The sequence below is a fragment of the Ornithorhynchus anatinus genome, chromosome X5 (genome assembly GCF_004115215.2).
Source record: "Ornithorhynchus anatinus isolate Pmale09 chromosome X5, mOrnAna1.pri.v4, whole genome shotgun sequence".
Taxonomy (NCBI): Eukaryota; Metazoa; Chordata; class Mammalia; order Monotremata; family Ornithorhynchidae; genus Ornithorhynchus; species Ornithorhynchus anatinus.
The window spans coordinates 19,509,730-19,524,913 of record NC_041753.1 but is presented as its reverse complement, the minus strand read 5'-3'; the positions used below and the strand labels follow the sequence as shown (position 1 = coordinate 19,524,913).

Genomic DNA, 15,184 nt, shown 5'->3' with positions numbered 1-15,184 from the left:
CCACGTGGGACAATCTGATTACCCTGTATCTACCCCAGTGCTTAGAATAGTGCTCAGCACATAGTAAGCGCTTAACAAATACCATAATTATTATCATTATATATGTATATATGTGTGTGTATATGTATAGATATTTGTGTATATGTGTGTATGCATGCATGCATGCGTGTGTGTGTGCGTGTGTATAAATATATTACAGTTAAGGAATTTGAATCAGCTTTTATCATTTCATTCAGCCCAACCATTACTTCTGGACTAATATTCGAAGGCTGTATTGTCTAGCCAGCAAAATTACACCCAGGTTCTCCAAATGTCTCCAGTGGTATATGATTTCCTTAGGCAGGAAAATAATGTAATGATGTTTTGTATTTATACAATTACTTTTCTAGCTGACCTCCACTTGTTTTATTACTATTAATTAGTCCTTACCACAGTCCTGTGGGAAAGACCATATGCTTCCCATATACACTAAAATGATTTCTATCCTACAGTGGTTTTTTTTAACTATGTCACTTGAAATAAGTATCATATTGTTTGTTGTCATAAAAATATGCTCATTTGATTCTGAACTGACTTTGAAATGCAGTATGCTACTCTGGAAGGATTAGTTCTCAGGCTCTTGACTGCCCTAAGAGAGGCACCAAGGATGCCAAATGTCACTACCTTCCCTGTTTTCTACCAGTTGTTACTGGTGTGATCTCAAAAGGGCTTTGAAGATGTGGAGAGCTGTGGTATGTCAGATTTGGAGGGGGAGGGAGTTTCTGGCAAGGAAAGAGATGCAAGCAAAAGTTTGGAGGTAGAAGAGGCTAGAAAGAAACACTGTGAGTAGGCTAACTTGAGAGGAATGAAGAGAGTGAGCAGGAGTGCAGTGGGAGAGCACCTCCAGTAGTTGCCCATCAACCTCCGTATCGAACAAAAACTCCTCACTATTGGCTTCAAAGCTCTCCATCACCTTGCCCCTTCTTACCTCTCCACTCTTCTCTCCTTCTACTTCCCAGCCCGCACACTCCGCTCCTCTGGTGCTTTCCTTCTCACTGTGCCTCGATCTCTCCTGTCCCACCGTCGACCCCTGGCCTGGAACGCTCTCTCTCCTCAAATCTGCCAATCACTCTCCCCCTCCTTCAAAGCCTTACTGAAGGCTCACTTCCTCCAAGAGGCCTTTCCAGACTAAGCTCCCCTTTTCCTCAACTGCCCCTCCCTTCTGTGTCATCTCGACTGGCTCCCTTTGCTCTTCCACCCCATCCCCACCCCACAACACTTATGTATATGTGTATATCTCTCTAATTTTATTTATTTATATTTATGCCTGTTTACCTGTTTTGACTTGTATATATCTATAATTCTATTTATATTGATGCCTGTTTACTTGTTTTGAATCTGTCTCCCCCTCTCTAGACTGTAAACCTGGTGTGGGCAGGGATTGCTGAATTGTACTTTCCAAGCACTTAGTACAGTGCTCTGCCCACAGTAAGCGCTCAATAAATACAATTGAATGAATCAATCAATTGTATTTATTGAGCGCTTACTATGGGCAGAGCACTGTACTAAGCACTTGGGAGAGTACAGTACAACAGAATTAGATGTGCTCTCTGTCCATAATGATCTTACAGTCTAGAGGGGAAGACAGACATTAATATAAGTAATTTATAATATATAATTTAAAGATGTGCATATAATTGCTGTGGGGTTGGAGGTGGGGCAAATATCAAATGTCCAAAGGATAGTGGATGGCGGGTTTCAGTGACAGAGGATGCTCATGTGTGCCAGACTTGCCAGGAATTTTACAAATATGCAGCAGTGCAGCTATCAGCTACTCCACCAAGCCCCTCCCCAAATTACACTGTGCATTAAGGTGGTATTAGTATTTATTGAAAAGCTACTGAGTATAACACACTGTCCTAAACACTTAGGAGAAGACAACAGAAACCTAACACACATTCCCTGCCCAAAAGGAGCTTTAAATCTCATCGGCCTCCCCTCCTACCCTTGAATAGACATGTTTAACTTAAGGAGCACAGCTTTCAAGTTTCATCATCTTTAAGCAGCCTAAATTTCAAAGTGCTTTGAGATCCTCAGTGAGGAGTGATAAATACTATCAGAAGTGAAGATAAGGGAGGTTTACATGTCATCCAGAGATTTAGAGTAGTCATGCTATTAGATCAAAATCAAGTGGATAGCTATAAGGAACTTGACGGGCTGGCAACACACTGTCTTTTCAAGTAGTCCATCACAATTGCATCTGAACTCCTTACATTTGCCACATTAATGTACTTTCCCAGTTCAGTTACATAGAGGACATGTTCTTTGGAACAAACCCTGCCAAGATAGCCCATATATAGATAAATAAATGCAATCTCCTAAATGAGATGAAGTGAGGATTCAGCATGTTAAAGCAAAATATCCACTTATCCTGCTGACTCCTACTGCAAACCCCAAACCATAAATCAAAGAAGGTAAAACAGAAAAAAAGGAATCTTTTCACTTTTCAGGGTATTTGAGGACTGATATACCATATTTCTTTCCTCCAATTTTCACAGCCACTGCCCTGTAGAGAAAATTTATTAAGCAGTCCTGGGAAAAAAATGAGGTCACTAATACAGTCTACACTTCACTGCTGGGAGCTAACAGAAAGCTGTTCAATTGATCATGTTTAATTAACAGCAAAAGTATTTCACTTTTCAGTAGAGGCAAGACACAATACTCAGACCCAGCAACAAAAAAGACTTAGAAGTGACGGAAATTTTAAGGATTTTTTTTTTACATTCGATGAAAATAAGCAAAACTACAAACTAGAGGTACTTTTGATCCCTTTGTATCTGCAGTTTAATTCTGCTTTAGTCCTCATAATTACCTGTGGACTCTCCTAATTAATACTTTGTCTATTTTGCATACATGCAGAGGAAGAGGAAATCAAAACTTGGATGGTGGGGCCGGGGAGGGAAGAGAAAAGGAAGGGGAGAGCCCAAAGCTCAACAGCTGGGCAAGAAAAGCAGAGCTAGCAGCTAACAGACAAGTAAATGAAACACAGAGGAGAGATGGGTGTAAACCGTGAATTCTTTCAAAGAGGAACTTGGGTTTTAAAGGAAGTAGAGAAACCACACAGACCCACACGCAAAATTGCAGACCCACACCAGATATATAGAGACAAAGGGACACAAAGCCACATCTATCTAAAGACATAGGGAGAAAAGAGATAGAGAAAAATGCCCAGATTCATAGGCTGAGACAGAAACAGAGAAAAAAGACTCAGAAAGGCAGGTAGAGTCATAGTAAAATACAAAGAGAGAAAGAGAGCTGAAAAGGCAGAAACCCAGAAAGCAAGTACAGAAAGAAAAAAAAGATAGAAAGAGGAAATACAGAAAAAAAGACACACGGAGATAAATGGAAATAAAGTCTCAGAACGACTGAGACAAACAAAAGGCGAAGATGGACACAGAGTATCAAAAAAAGTCAAATGAAGAAAGAAGTAGAGAATGGCAGCTAAGTGGAGACCAAGAGGCAGAGGCCCAGAATGACATGGACAAAGAGAAAGTGACAGATATATACTGACACAGAGGCAGAAAAATACAAAGATATAGATGAATAACAAAAACAGAGGTAGAAAAGGATTCAGAAGGGCAGAGAGGCAGAGAGAGACATGTAGTGAAGCAGAGTCATAGAAACAAGGACTCGAGAGGTACGTAGAGAGAAATCTGACAGAAACAAAGAGATAGATGAACAGAACAAGAGATAGGAGCTTAGAAAGTCTGGAGAAAACATAGAGTAATAAAAACCATATTTAGCCATATTAAGAGTAGCACTTTTTTTAGCCATTGTGCAATATTCTATATGAAGAAAATAAAGGGGGGAATCAGTTAAATATTCCAGAGGAATAATTTACATGATTTGGTGACAGAAGGATTGAGGGGGAAGTGTGGACGGTGGGAGGGGAGGGCAGTCAACGAGAGACGAGTCAAAGGTGGTTCCCAAGAGGACAGGGCAGAAAATGATGCTCTCAACAGTAACAAGACTACTGGAAGACTAATCAGTGCAGGAGGAAATATGAAGAATTGAGTATTAGATGCATTTAACCCAATTCTCTTGGTTAAGTAAAGGGGGCATACCTAAGATTGCTTCAGAAGGGTGCAATCTAGCTGAGTCCCAATTTCCACTTCTGGTTTTGAAACAGGTAAGGATCCAGCCTACACAGATCTTAAGGTCAGCATCATCAGGAAGCAGGAACACTGGGAACTTTTACGGTGTTTCTGAGAAAGGCAATTTTTGAGTCCCTTAACCAATCTTATGCCTGTCAGGTGCTCTGGCCATTTTAGGTCAACCTGATCCATGTGGTAAACTCCCCCACTTGTCCCTGCACAACTCCACTCCCAAAAAGCAGCAATTCCCCTCCCCTAGAGTAACTGGGCTCTCTCCAACCTACTGGGCTGCCTGCTCACCTCCACATTAATGCTTAATTAGCCCTCCAGAGACCCAGCAGGCCCACTTAATACTGGAGGGAGGGGGGCTGTGCTGGGATTATTTTTCTGAGCCCGGCTGGCTTGGGATGGCATGATGCTGACAGGTAGAAGTCTTCCCAAACCTCTGGGGCCGGTAGCCATGAGGAGGAGGAGGAGGAGGAAGACTGTAAGATCACTGTGAGCAGAGAATATGTCTATTTATTGTTATATTGTACTCTCCCAAAAGCTTAGTACAGTGCTCTGCACACAGTAAGGGCTCAATAAAGACAATTGAATGAATGAATGAAAGGAGGAGGAGGAAAGTGGCCAGAGCCCCCGTCCCTGATTTCCATTATCTGTCACCCCAGGCCTATCCTCTTCTTGGAAGCAGAATAGCCTAATGGTCAGAGCTTGGGCCTAGGAGTCAGAAGGACCTGAGTTCTAATCCCAGCTCCACCACTTGCCTGCTGTGTGACCTTGGGCAACTCACTTCACTTCTCTGTGCCTCATCTCATCTGTAAAATGAGGATTAAAACTGTGAGGCCCATGTGGGACAGGAACTGTGATCAGCCCAAGTTACGTGGATCCACCCCAGCACTTAGTACAGTGTCTGTCACATAGTAAGCACAAAACAAATACCATTATTATCATCATTATTGTTCCAAATGGGACTCACAGTCTAAATAGGAGGGAGTAAGATTTAATCCCCAGTTTACAGATGAGAAAGCTGAGGAATGAAGAAACATTAATAGACTTGCCCAAGGTCACACAGCAGGTATTCATTCATTCATTCAATAGTATTTATTGAACGCTTACTATGTGCAGAGCACTGTACTAAGCGCTTGGGATGAACAAGTCAGCAACAGATAGAGACGGTCCCTGCCGTTTGACGGGCTTACAGTCTAATCGGGGGAGATGGACAGACAAGAACAATGGCAATAAATAGAGTCGAGGGGAAGAACATCTCGTAAAAACAATGGCAACTAAATAGAATCAAGGCGATGTACAATTCATTAACAAAATAAATAGGGTAATGAAAATATATACAGTTGAGTGGACGAGTACAGTGCTGTGGGGATGGGAAGGGAGAGGTGGAGGAGCAGAGGGAAAAGGGGAAAAAGGGGGTTTAGCTGCGGAGAGGTAAAGGGCGGTGGCAGAGGGAGTAGAGGGAGAAGAGGAGCTCAGTCTGGGAAGGCCTCTTGGAGGAGGTGAGTTTTAAGTAGGGTTTTGAAGAGGGGAAGAGAATCAGTTTGGCGGAGGTGAGGAGGGAGGGCGTTCCAGGACCGCGGGAGGACGTGGCCCAGGGGTCGACGGCGGGATAGGCGAGACCGAGGGACGGTGAGGAGGTGGGCGGCGGAGGAGCGGAGCGTGCGGGGTGGGTGGTAGAAAGAGAGAAGGGAGGAGAAGAAAGAGAGAAGGGAGGAGAAGAAAGAGAGAAGGGAGGAGAACAGTTCTCTGCACATAGGAAGTGCTCAATAGATACCATTGATTGATTTAGTGGAAATAATTTTCTTGGCTCTAAAGTTTTTCAAAATAAAGAATGAAAGAAAGGTAAAACATGTCTACCAACTCTGTTGCAATGGATTCTCCCAAGTGCTTAGTACAGTGCACAATAAATACCCTTGTTTGATTGATAAATCGTTAATAACCAAATCTAAAGCACCTCAGCCCCATAATGATAAGCTAAATGCATATTTCTCGCTGTCTTTCTTAAAAAAAATAAGGATTCACCAGGTTGGACATGTGAGGACAATGGATGACAGATACCAAAACAGCTGCTCTATAGTGGTGACAGAGTCAAGTGAAATAGGGAGATTGATAAGCAAGGAGGGCAGACAAGCCTCTTAAGGAAAGCCTGAGAATAATTTGCCTCTCAGCTGAAAATTGGCAAGTGGTAAGTGGCAGTGCTGGGATTAGAACTCAGATCCTCTGACTCTCAGGCCCATGCTCTTAATAATAATAATAATAATGGTATTTGGTAAGTGCTCAGTTTGTGCCAGGCATGGTACTAAGTGCTGGGGTGGATACAAGCAAATCTGGTTGGACACAGTTCCTGCCCCACATGGGGCTCACAGTCTCAATCCCCATTTTACAGATGAGGGAACTGAGGCCCAGAGAAGTGAAGTGACTTGCCCAAGGTCACATAGCAGACAGGTGGTGCAGCTGGGATTAGAACCCATGACCTTCTGACTCCCAGGTCCGTGCTCTTTCCACTAGGCCATACTGCTTACCAAGCTAAACTATATTTTAGGCCTTGAAATAATTTACTTATATAGACCCAGCTATCATTTGTTTTTCTCTTGTTATATATTTTCTTTTAACAAGACAAAGACTTTTCTTCAGATCTTTCAACCAGCGCAGTATTGCTATTTTGCCAGATCTTCCATTTTACTCAGATAATGAAAGGTTATTAGTTTGTTACTCATTCCAACACACCTCCATCAATCCAGGGACTGAATAAACACCAATTTTCTGTGACGACGATTTGATTCATTGTTGCAAATGAAAAAAGCAGAATTCATAATTGCACGGTAATCATTTCTGAACTAGTCTAATGTTACCCAGTGTCAGATGAAGCCAAGTTGTGAATAATAATACAAAAAACCTGTTTAATAATTTCCTGAGCAATTAAAACACACCTACAGCATTCTGGCTTAACTTTACATGTGTCTACTACCTAGGACACATTAGAGTTAAGACAACTTACTGTTCTCAGAAATTACTTTCCCAAAGCCATGACAGATTTTGAGGCAAAGTTCAAAATAAGACAGCTTTTTTCAGTTAGTCATGCCAGACTTTGGTTGGATAAAAAATTAAGGCCTGAACAAAGCCAGTGAATTGAAAATTATTGATTTGCATAAAACTATCCTTGAGAAAAAATATAGTACTGAAGTGTGCTTCCAGCTTCCCCATCATTTTATTAAGGAAAACTAGGGGTTGTTTTCAGTAGGAAAGGGAAGGAAAGTATTTCTGGTACCACTGTCAATGCAGAAGTGAAATGCTCAGAGTGGAGTGACCATTTTTGCATCAGTTAGGCATTACTTTGAATGACTCTTTCACGAGGATACATTCGGCTTTAGCCTCAGTCCTGCATGGTGTATACCAAATATTAGGTGTTGACCTAATATTAGCTGGGATTACACCATGCATTTAGGATTAATATTTCTGGAGCATGTACCCAAATGTCCATCTCTAAATCTGCCGAAATGTGACATCATCACATCCGTCTAATTGATAGCTTACATTTCAGGGTGGTTTTTTTTATTTTAATCCTCCGCTCTGTTTTTAACCTTGCTGCTGCCTATGGTACCCCTCAGGATGATACTCAGAATCTAGGCAGGCTCATGATATCGTGAAAGGGGAAATACAGAGTTGCTAGCCCAGTCGTCAATTAGCAAGACTGTAGCCCAATCAGGAGGACATGAGCTCATAGGCTAGCATTAAATTCCCTTTAAAGTTTACCAATTAATGATTCAAATAGAATTAAGGTCAGCCAAAAGATATGTGGATTCTGTCCTTTTTGTAAATTCTTCTGCTATGTTTGTCCCGAGAGACGCAGTAGCAGTTCCTCAGTAAATGCCATCATCAGATTTGGCATTCAGAATAACCCAGCACTGATCACCGGGACCAACATCGTTGAGGAATTTTTAAATCATTAATATAAAATGAGAGCATGCTATCTTTGTAATCAGGGTGTGGTAAAGTCATAGGCCCGATAAGTCCCAGCCAAGTTCCGTCTAGAAATTCAACAGTTTGGGGATCATTTTGTGAAAAAGAGCATTGGGTAAGGCTATTACTTAAAGTAACTGTGTTCTAACTATATTACTCATGGAACAAAGAGAAGATTATCAAAAATACTTTGCTCAGCATCAAACCATCTGGACTGACTTTGACCTCTTCATTGCTTCATAGGAGACTGCAATAAACTGAAGCAGTTACACTAATTGCACCATCACCACACGATATAGTCACGCAGGGAAAGTGTTTCCTTACAGGCTCCCAATGTTTTGACCACTGTTTATAATGGAAATAATGTCTGGTGGTATCACAGAATATAACCATGGATCTCACAGTTTCACATCACTCTCTATAAACAAAAAGGTACCTGGAGACTATTTGGAACCTCAGAATCGCTTGCCATAGAGACTCCATTTCAGTTGACAAAGATGGCTAAAGTGAAACAAAAATCCACATTGCTAGATCCTCTGTTGGATTAAATGGAATAAAGTGTTTCCTGGGCTCCTGTCCATTTAGGAAGTGGAATAGCATCTTTGATTAATACCTAAGTACATTATAATCTTGATATACTTAAGCTATATTAGATTGATCTACAGTAAACATAATATATCACCATGAGCTCACATATGGCTCACGGAAGAATCATCCCATCTATTTCTCTTTGACTAGGTTCTGTCCAAAAATCTTTGCGAAAAACTGAGCCACACCATTCCACATGCTTGGAAGTTATGTTAGTGTATTTGCTATATTGTTTTTCCACAGCAGTCCACAGTTACCAGCTATTCTGCATATTGACTGTGTTCATTTAGTGATGATGGTATTTGTTAAGTGCATACTGAGTGTCAAGCACTGTTCTAAGCACTGGGGTAGATACAAGGTAAGCAGGTTGTCTCAGGAGGGGCTCACAGTCTTTAATCCCCATTTTACAGATGAGGTAACTGAGGCACAGAGAATAATAATGTTGGTATTTGTTAAGCGCTTACTACGTGCAGAGCACCGTTCTAAGCGCTGGGGTAGATACAGGGGAATGAGGTTGTCCCACGTGAGGCTCACAGTCTTCATTCCCATTTTACATGAGGAAACTGAGGCACAGAAAAGTGAAGTGACTTGCCCACAGTCACACAGCTGATAATAATGATGATGATGGAATTTGTTAAGCTCTTACTATGCGCCAAGCACTGTTCTAAGCACTGGGGTAAATACAAGGTAAGCAGGTTGTCCCAGGAGGGGCTCACAGTCTTAATCCCCATTTTACAGATGAGGTAGCTGAGGCACAGAGAAGTGAAGTGACTTGCCCAAAGTCACACAGCTGATAAGTGGTGGAGCCGGGATTAGAACCCACATCCTCTGACTCCCAAACCCATGCTCTTTCCTCTAAACTATGCAGCTCTGTATAGTGTCTCTTCAGCCTACCCCATGTCCATCACCTTTTCAGATCACCATAAATCACCTAATCCAAAAATTATACCTAACATGGAATAGTCTATTCTAATAGTGACTATGTTTGAAGCAAGTGGGAAAGAGAGTCACTTTCCCCTAATGCTTGGAACTCCATCTTTTCCTCCTTTCAAAAGGTCGAATCATCAGGTGCTTGCCAGGAGAAATTCAAAACTTTATTTCTGCTAAGTGTCCTTAGTAAGGGCTTTATTATTAATTTGAATAAAGTAACCTGTCCCAATGACAATCTCTTCATCTTCAGCAAAAGTATATAGCCTCACAGGATTTTATGTAGTCATGATTTCTAGCTGTAACTACAAATTTCTTACTACAGTGTCAGGATTGATAGCTCTTCATAAGTATGAAGTAGTTGCAGGAAATCAGAAATGTATTGGTACGGCCTTTTGCTACAGAGTAATAAAAATAATAGTAGTAACTGAGGTATTTTTTAACCACTTACTGTGTGCCAGGCACTGTACGAAGCACTGGGGTGGATACAAGCAAATCGGGTAAGACATAGTCTCTGTCCCGAATGGGCTCACAGTCTTAATCCCAATTTTACAGATGAGGTAACTGAGGCAAAGAGAAGTGAAGTGACTTGCTTAAGGTCACACAGCAGACAAGTGGTGGAGCTGGTATTAGAACCCACAACCTTCTGACTCCCAGTCCACTACACCACGCAGCTTCTCCAATATACCCATGTAACGGCACCTTTCATGACATAATCCCAAAGCTAAAACTTGCAAATCTCAGAAGCAATGGGCTCCTCTGCCCTCTTAATGACATTTATCATGTGATACATTGGTGGGGAGATAAGGAGAAAGTTCTCCTTCTGACCATCTGTTTCATAACAGAACCAGGATGGAGGGCATCAATGATACTTTGAGAAGCAGCATGGCATAGTGGATAAAGCATGGGCCTGGGAGTCAGAAGGCCATGGGCTCTAAACCCAGCTCCACCACTTGTCTGCTGTGTGACCTTGGGCAAGTCACTTCTCTTCTCTGGGACTCAATTACCTCATCTAGAAAATGGGGATTGAGACTGTGAGCCCCACAGGGGAGAGGGACCGTGTCCATCCCAATCTGCTTGTATCCACCCCAACACTTAGTACAGTGCCTGGCACAAAGGGGCTTAACAAATACCATAATTAATTATTATTATAGTTTGAAGAACAAAAATTAGAATGAAAACTACAAACAAAAATGGGAAGGCAATGGGTAGTGAAGCTATTTAAACACCACAGAATTTCCATTTACAATTTACTTATGGTAAAGAGATGGACAGCAACCCCCGAAAAGGAAACTAAGAGTGTTGGGACAGTAAGCTGAAGACAGTTTCACTGTCTCAAACAAACAAATCAAAATCTCAGATATAAGATACTAGTGCATCTCATTAAATGTCTCTAAGGTAATTTCTTTCCAGAGCTTAAAGAAACTTGTTACCTTGTTAGATGAATTGCTTTTGTTTTAGACAGAGAAAAGAAACTGAAACAGGAATAGGGAGTCACCTGACTCTAGAAGCGCTGTTCTGTATCCACCAACTGACACTAAATCCAGAGGAAGGGGAAAGTGGGATATAAAGTGGGATAGTGAGCCTAAAGTGATATGATATGGAAAGAAAATGTACCAACCATAAACTTTCCCAGTTACTAGAATCAAAACAGATTCAGTCTTCCTTAACAATCCAAACATTTTGTTTAATTCTATTGTTATTTCATTCTGCTGCATTTTCCAGCTTTGATTCAAATTGGAGGAAGAAATACTTGACTGGCAGTGAAAATGCTATTTCTGCACTGATCCAAAGCAGGATGTACTGGAACTCTTGTGAGGAAAGCTGTCCAGAAGTGTGGATGATTATCCAAACTTTTCTATTTGAAAAATCAACCTTGCAATCTCATGAGAACAGAAATCCTTGGGAGATTTTCTGTACTTTCTGGTTTGGCCAAATCAGAAATCTTCCATAAGGGTTCTTTTTTGTGTGGTGCTCATGCATTCCTCCATTTGGTCTGTGCAGAAACCTGAAATGGCAGTGCCAACCAAAGGGGAATGGGAAACAATCATTTTCAAAAATCCGTAACGATCTAAGGTATAACTAACCAAATCCCAACCCAAAGGTCATACAGGATCTTTTGGGATAAAAAAAGGATATTTTATGCTTTCATTTACAGAACTCACCCAGCTTGGTGTAGGAAATATGGAAGGGAGAAGAGTTTTCCTCTACCCTCTCTATCCTAACCTCCAGATGAATTGTGACTGTGCTCACTGAATTAAACCATACCCTAACTGCTGTTTTCCGCCAATCTCTAGCATCTTAGATAAATGAGAGAAGACTTTTGAACACCATTTCAAAGCTGTTGCAATAATCAGTCAATGATATCTTTTGAGTGCTTACTATGTATGTGCAGAGCACTTTACTAAACTCTTGGGAGAGTAAAGTACAACAGAATTAGCAGTAATATTCCCTGCCTAAAAAGAGTTTAGAGTCTAGAGGAGATGACAGGCATTAATATAAGTAAGCACCCTCTCAGAGCAGCTGCCTGTGTCAGGAGAAAGTAGTATTTGAGAAGCAGTGTGGCCTAGTGGAAAGAGCCCAGGCCTGGGAGTAGAGGACCTGGCTTTTAATCCCAGCTCTGACACTTGCCTGTTATGTGACCTTGGGCAAATCACTTAATTTCTCTGTTCCTCAGTCACCTGTTCTCCCTCTCTCTTAAACCCCATTTGGGACAGGGACAGTGTCCGACCTGTTCATATTGGCACATAGTAAACTCTTGTCTGATGTTGTTGAGTCATTTTTGATCCACTGTGACTCCATGGACACCTCTCCCAGAACGCCCCACCTCCACCTGCAATCATTCTGGAAGTGTCGTGTATCTGTAGAGTTTTCTTGGTAAAAATATGGAAGCGGTTTACCCTTGCCTTCTTCCATGCAGTAAACTTGAGTCTCCGTCCTCGACCCTCTCCCATGATGCTGCTGCCCAGAACCGGTGTGTTCTGACTTGTAGCAGATTGTCTTCCACTCAGTAGCCACTGCCCAAGCTAGGAATGGAATGGGTAGGCCTCTGCTTGACTCTCCCTCCCATAGCCGAGACTGGTAGAGTACTGGAAACTCTCCAAGTGCGATCTTGAGAGAGGCATTAAACTCTTAACAAGTATCAAAATTATTATCACTATTTCCCCTTTGAGGGGGTTGCTACCTAGTACAGTACCTGACAGAAACATCATCACAATTAGGATCAGGGTGGATCCTCTATGCCTTGATTCCACTAGTAGTTGTAGTGGGAGTGGCAGTATTCATTCAGTGGTATTTACTGAGCGCTTTCTGTGTGAAAAGCACTGTACTAAGCACTTGGAGCAGTAGTATGTATCTGTGTACTGAGAACCCACTTGGGGAGGTGCAGTCTCAACAGAGTGCTTTTACTCTAGCATGGGAGAGACTACTAGTTTCCCTATAATGCACATATGTTTCAGTCTTTAAACTGCAAGTCCTCTGGACCGTTAGCTCATTATGGGCGGGAAACGTGTCTGCTAATTCTGCTATATTGCACTCTCCCAAGTACTTAGTACAGTGGTCTGCACATAGTAAGCACTCAATAAATAGCAGTGAATGATTGATTGATGTTACACCACCACATAGCAAGGGGAGAGGGGGAGGAAGAGAAGGTATTCCACCCGGGCAAAGGATAAGAATAGGGCTAAGTACATACCTAGTGGCCCACATTCAGTACAGTTCCATATTACCCATGCACTAGAGTACTCATCCCCTAAGCACTTTGACACTCCCCCCAAATATCTTTAAACTCTGTTGCTTCCCCCTACCTGTAATTTACTTTAGGGCTAGTCTCCCCAGCTAAATTGTAAGCTCCTTGAGAGCAGGGATTGTGTCTACAGAAATTTATAAAGTGAAGCAGTGTTGCCTAGTGGATAGAGCATGGGCCTGGGTGTCAGAAGGACCTGGGTTCCAATCCAGAATCTGCCACTTGTGTGCTGTTTGACCTTGGGCAAGTCATTTAACATCCCTGTGCCTCAACTACCTCATCTGTAAAATGGAGATTAAGACCATCAGCCCTATTTGGGACAGGGACTGTATCCAATCCGGTTGCATTGTATCTACCCTAGAGTTTAGAATAATAATAATGTGGGTATTTGTTAAGCGCTTACTGTGTGCCGAGCACTGTTCTAAGCGCTGGGGGAGACAGAGGGGAATCAGGCTGTCCCACGTGGGGCTCACAGTCTTAATCCCCATTTTACAGATGAGGTAACTGAGGCACCGAAAAGTGAAGTGACTTGCCCAAAGTCACACAGCTGACAAGTGGCCGAGCCGGGATTCGAACCCATGACCTCTGACTCCAAAGCCCGTGCTCTTTCCACTGAGCCACGAAGCAGTGTGACTCAGTGGAAAGTGCCTGGGCTTGGGAGACAGAGGTCATGGGTTCGAATCCCAGCTCTGCCACTTGTCAGCTGTGTGACTGTGGGCAAGTCACTTCACTTCTCTGTGCTTCAGTTCCCTCATCTGGAAAATGGGGATTAAGACTGTGAGCCTCACGTGGGACAACCTGATTACCCTGTATCTACCCCAGCGCTTAGAACAGTGCTCTGCACATAGTAAGCGCTTAACAAATACCAACATTATTATTACAGTGCCTAGCACGTAGTAAGTGCTTAACAGACACCACTGCTATTATTATCACAAAATCTATTGCATTTTCCCAAGTGCTTAGTATGGCATTCAGCACAGAATGTTCAATAAATACCACTGCTTGATTGATGGATGGCTATTGGATAACCTTCTCGTTACTCTGAAAATGCTGTTAACAACTTTAATAACTTGCAGGCTTCTAAATTTGAAATGATCTTTCCCTCAGGTTAAATGGCATCACTACACCTATTAAACTAGTTACCAAATAAACTTACGAGTTACTTCAGTTTGTTTTTCTCAGTGTTGCTCTGTGTTGGGTATGATACTAACGGGATGTAGTGAGAAAAATCATAAAAGAATTATTCGGCTCCACACTTTGTATGTTCAAACATCAAATCTTTGTAATTAATCATTCAACAGGTATATTACAAACGCACATATGCCAAATTGAAAACAATAACATGTCAAAGCCTTGAGCTCTGAAAGGAAAGGAAAAAAGACAGTTTATCCAGCTCTCCAAAAGCAACAAAGAATGTGCCAGACCGCTTTTGGGAAAACTGGCAGGTCAAATTCTAATCAACTTTATAAATTTCTGTAGGCACTAAGACAAGCTAACATGCACATTATATGCAAAAGAAAACTATGTTGATGTGATCTTCCGTGGGATAAATTAATTAATTCCAATTACATTGAAAACACTATATAATGAACAATTCAGGCTGGTAATTCAGCTCTCATCACCCCAACTTTCCCGCAATATGCTAAGTAACATAAAACTCTCCAAGTGAAGGCTGTAACATGGAGTTATTTCTTGTTAAAGGAATTAATTAATAGTTTGGTCCGCTAGATGTTTGTATGTAACCAGGGCCTACTGCAAACAAAGCCTCAATTTAATGCCCTAATTAAAGAGCACCTCATTTAACTGATGGTCCAGCCTGGGG

The 15,184-nt window shown here is 41.9% G+C and overlaps 1 non-coding gene across 1 annotated transcript; it reads right to left on the bottom strand.

Moving 5' to 3' along the window:
* Positions 1–12,601: 12,601 nt before the first annotated feature.
* LOC114808281 lies at positions 12,602–12,739 on the bottom strand. Its single transcript, XR_003756128.1, has one exon. It is a non-coding gene; the product is annotated as a small nucleolar RNA SNORA7 (small nucleolar RNA).
* Positions 12,740–15,184: the final 2,445 nt, after the last annotated feature.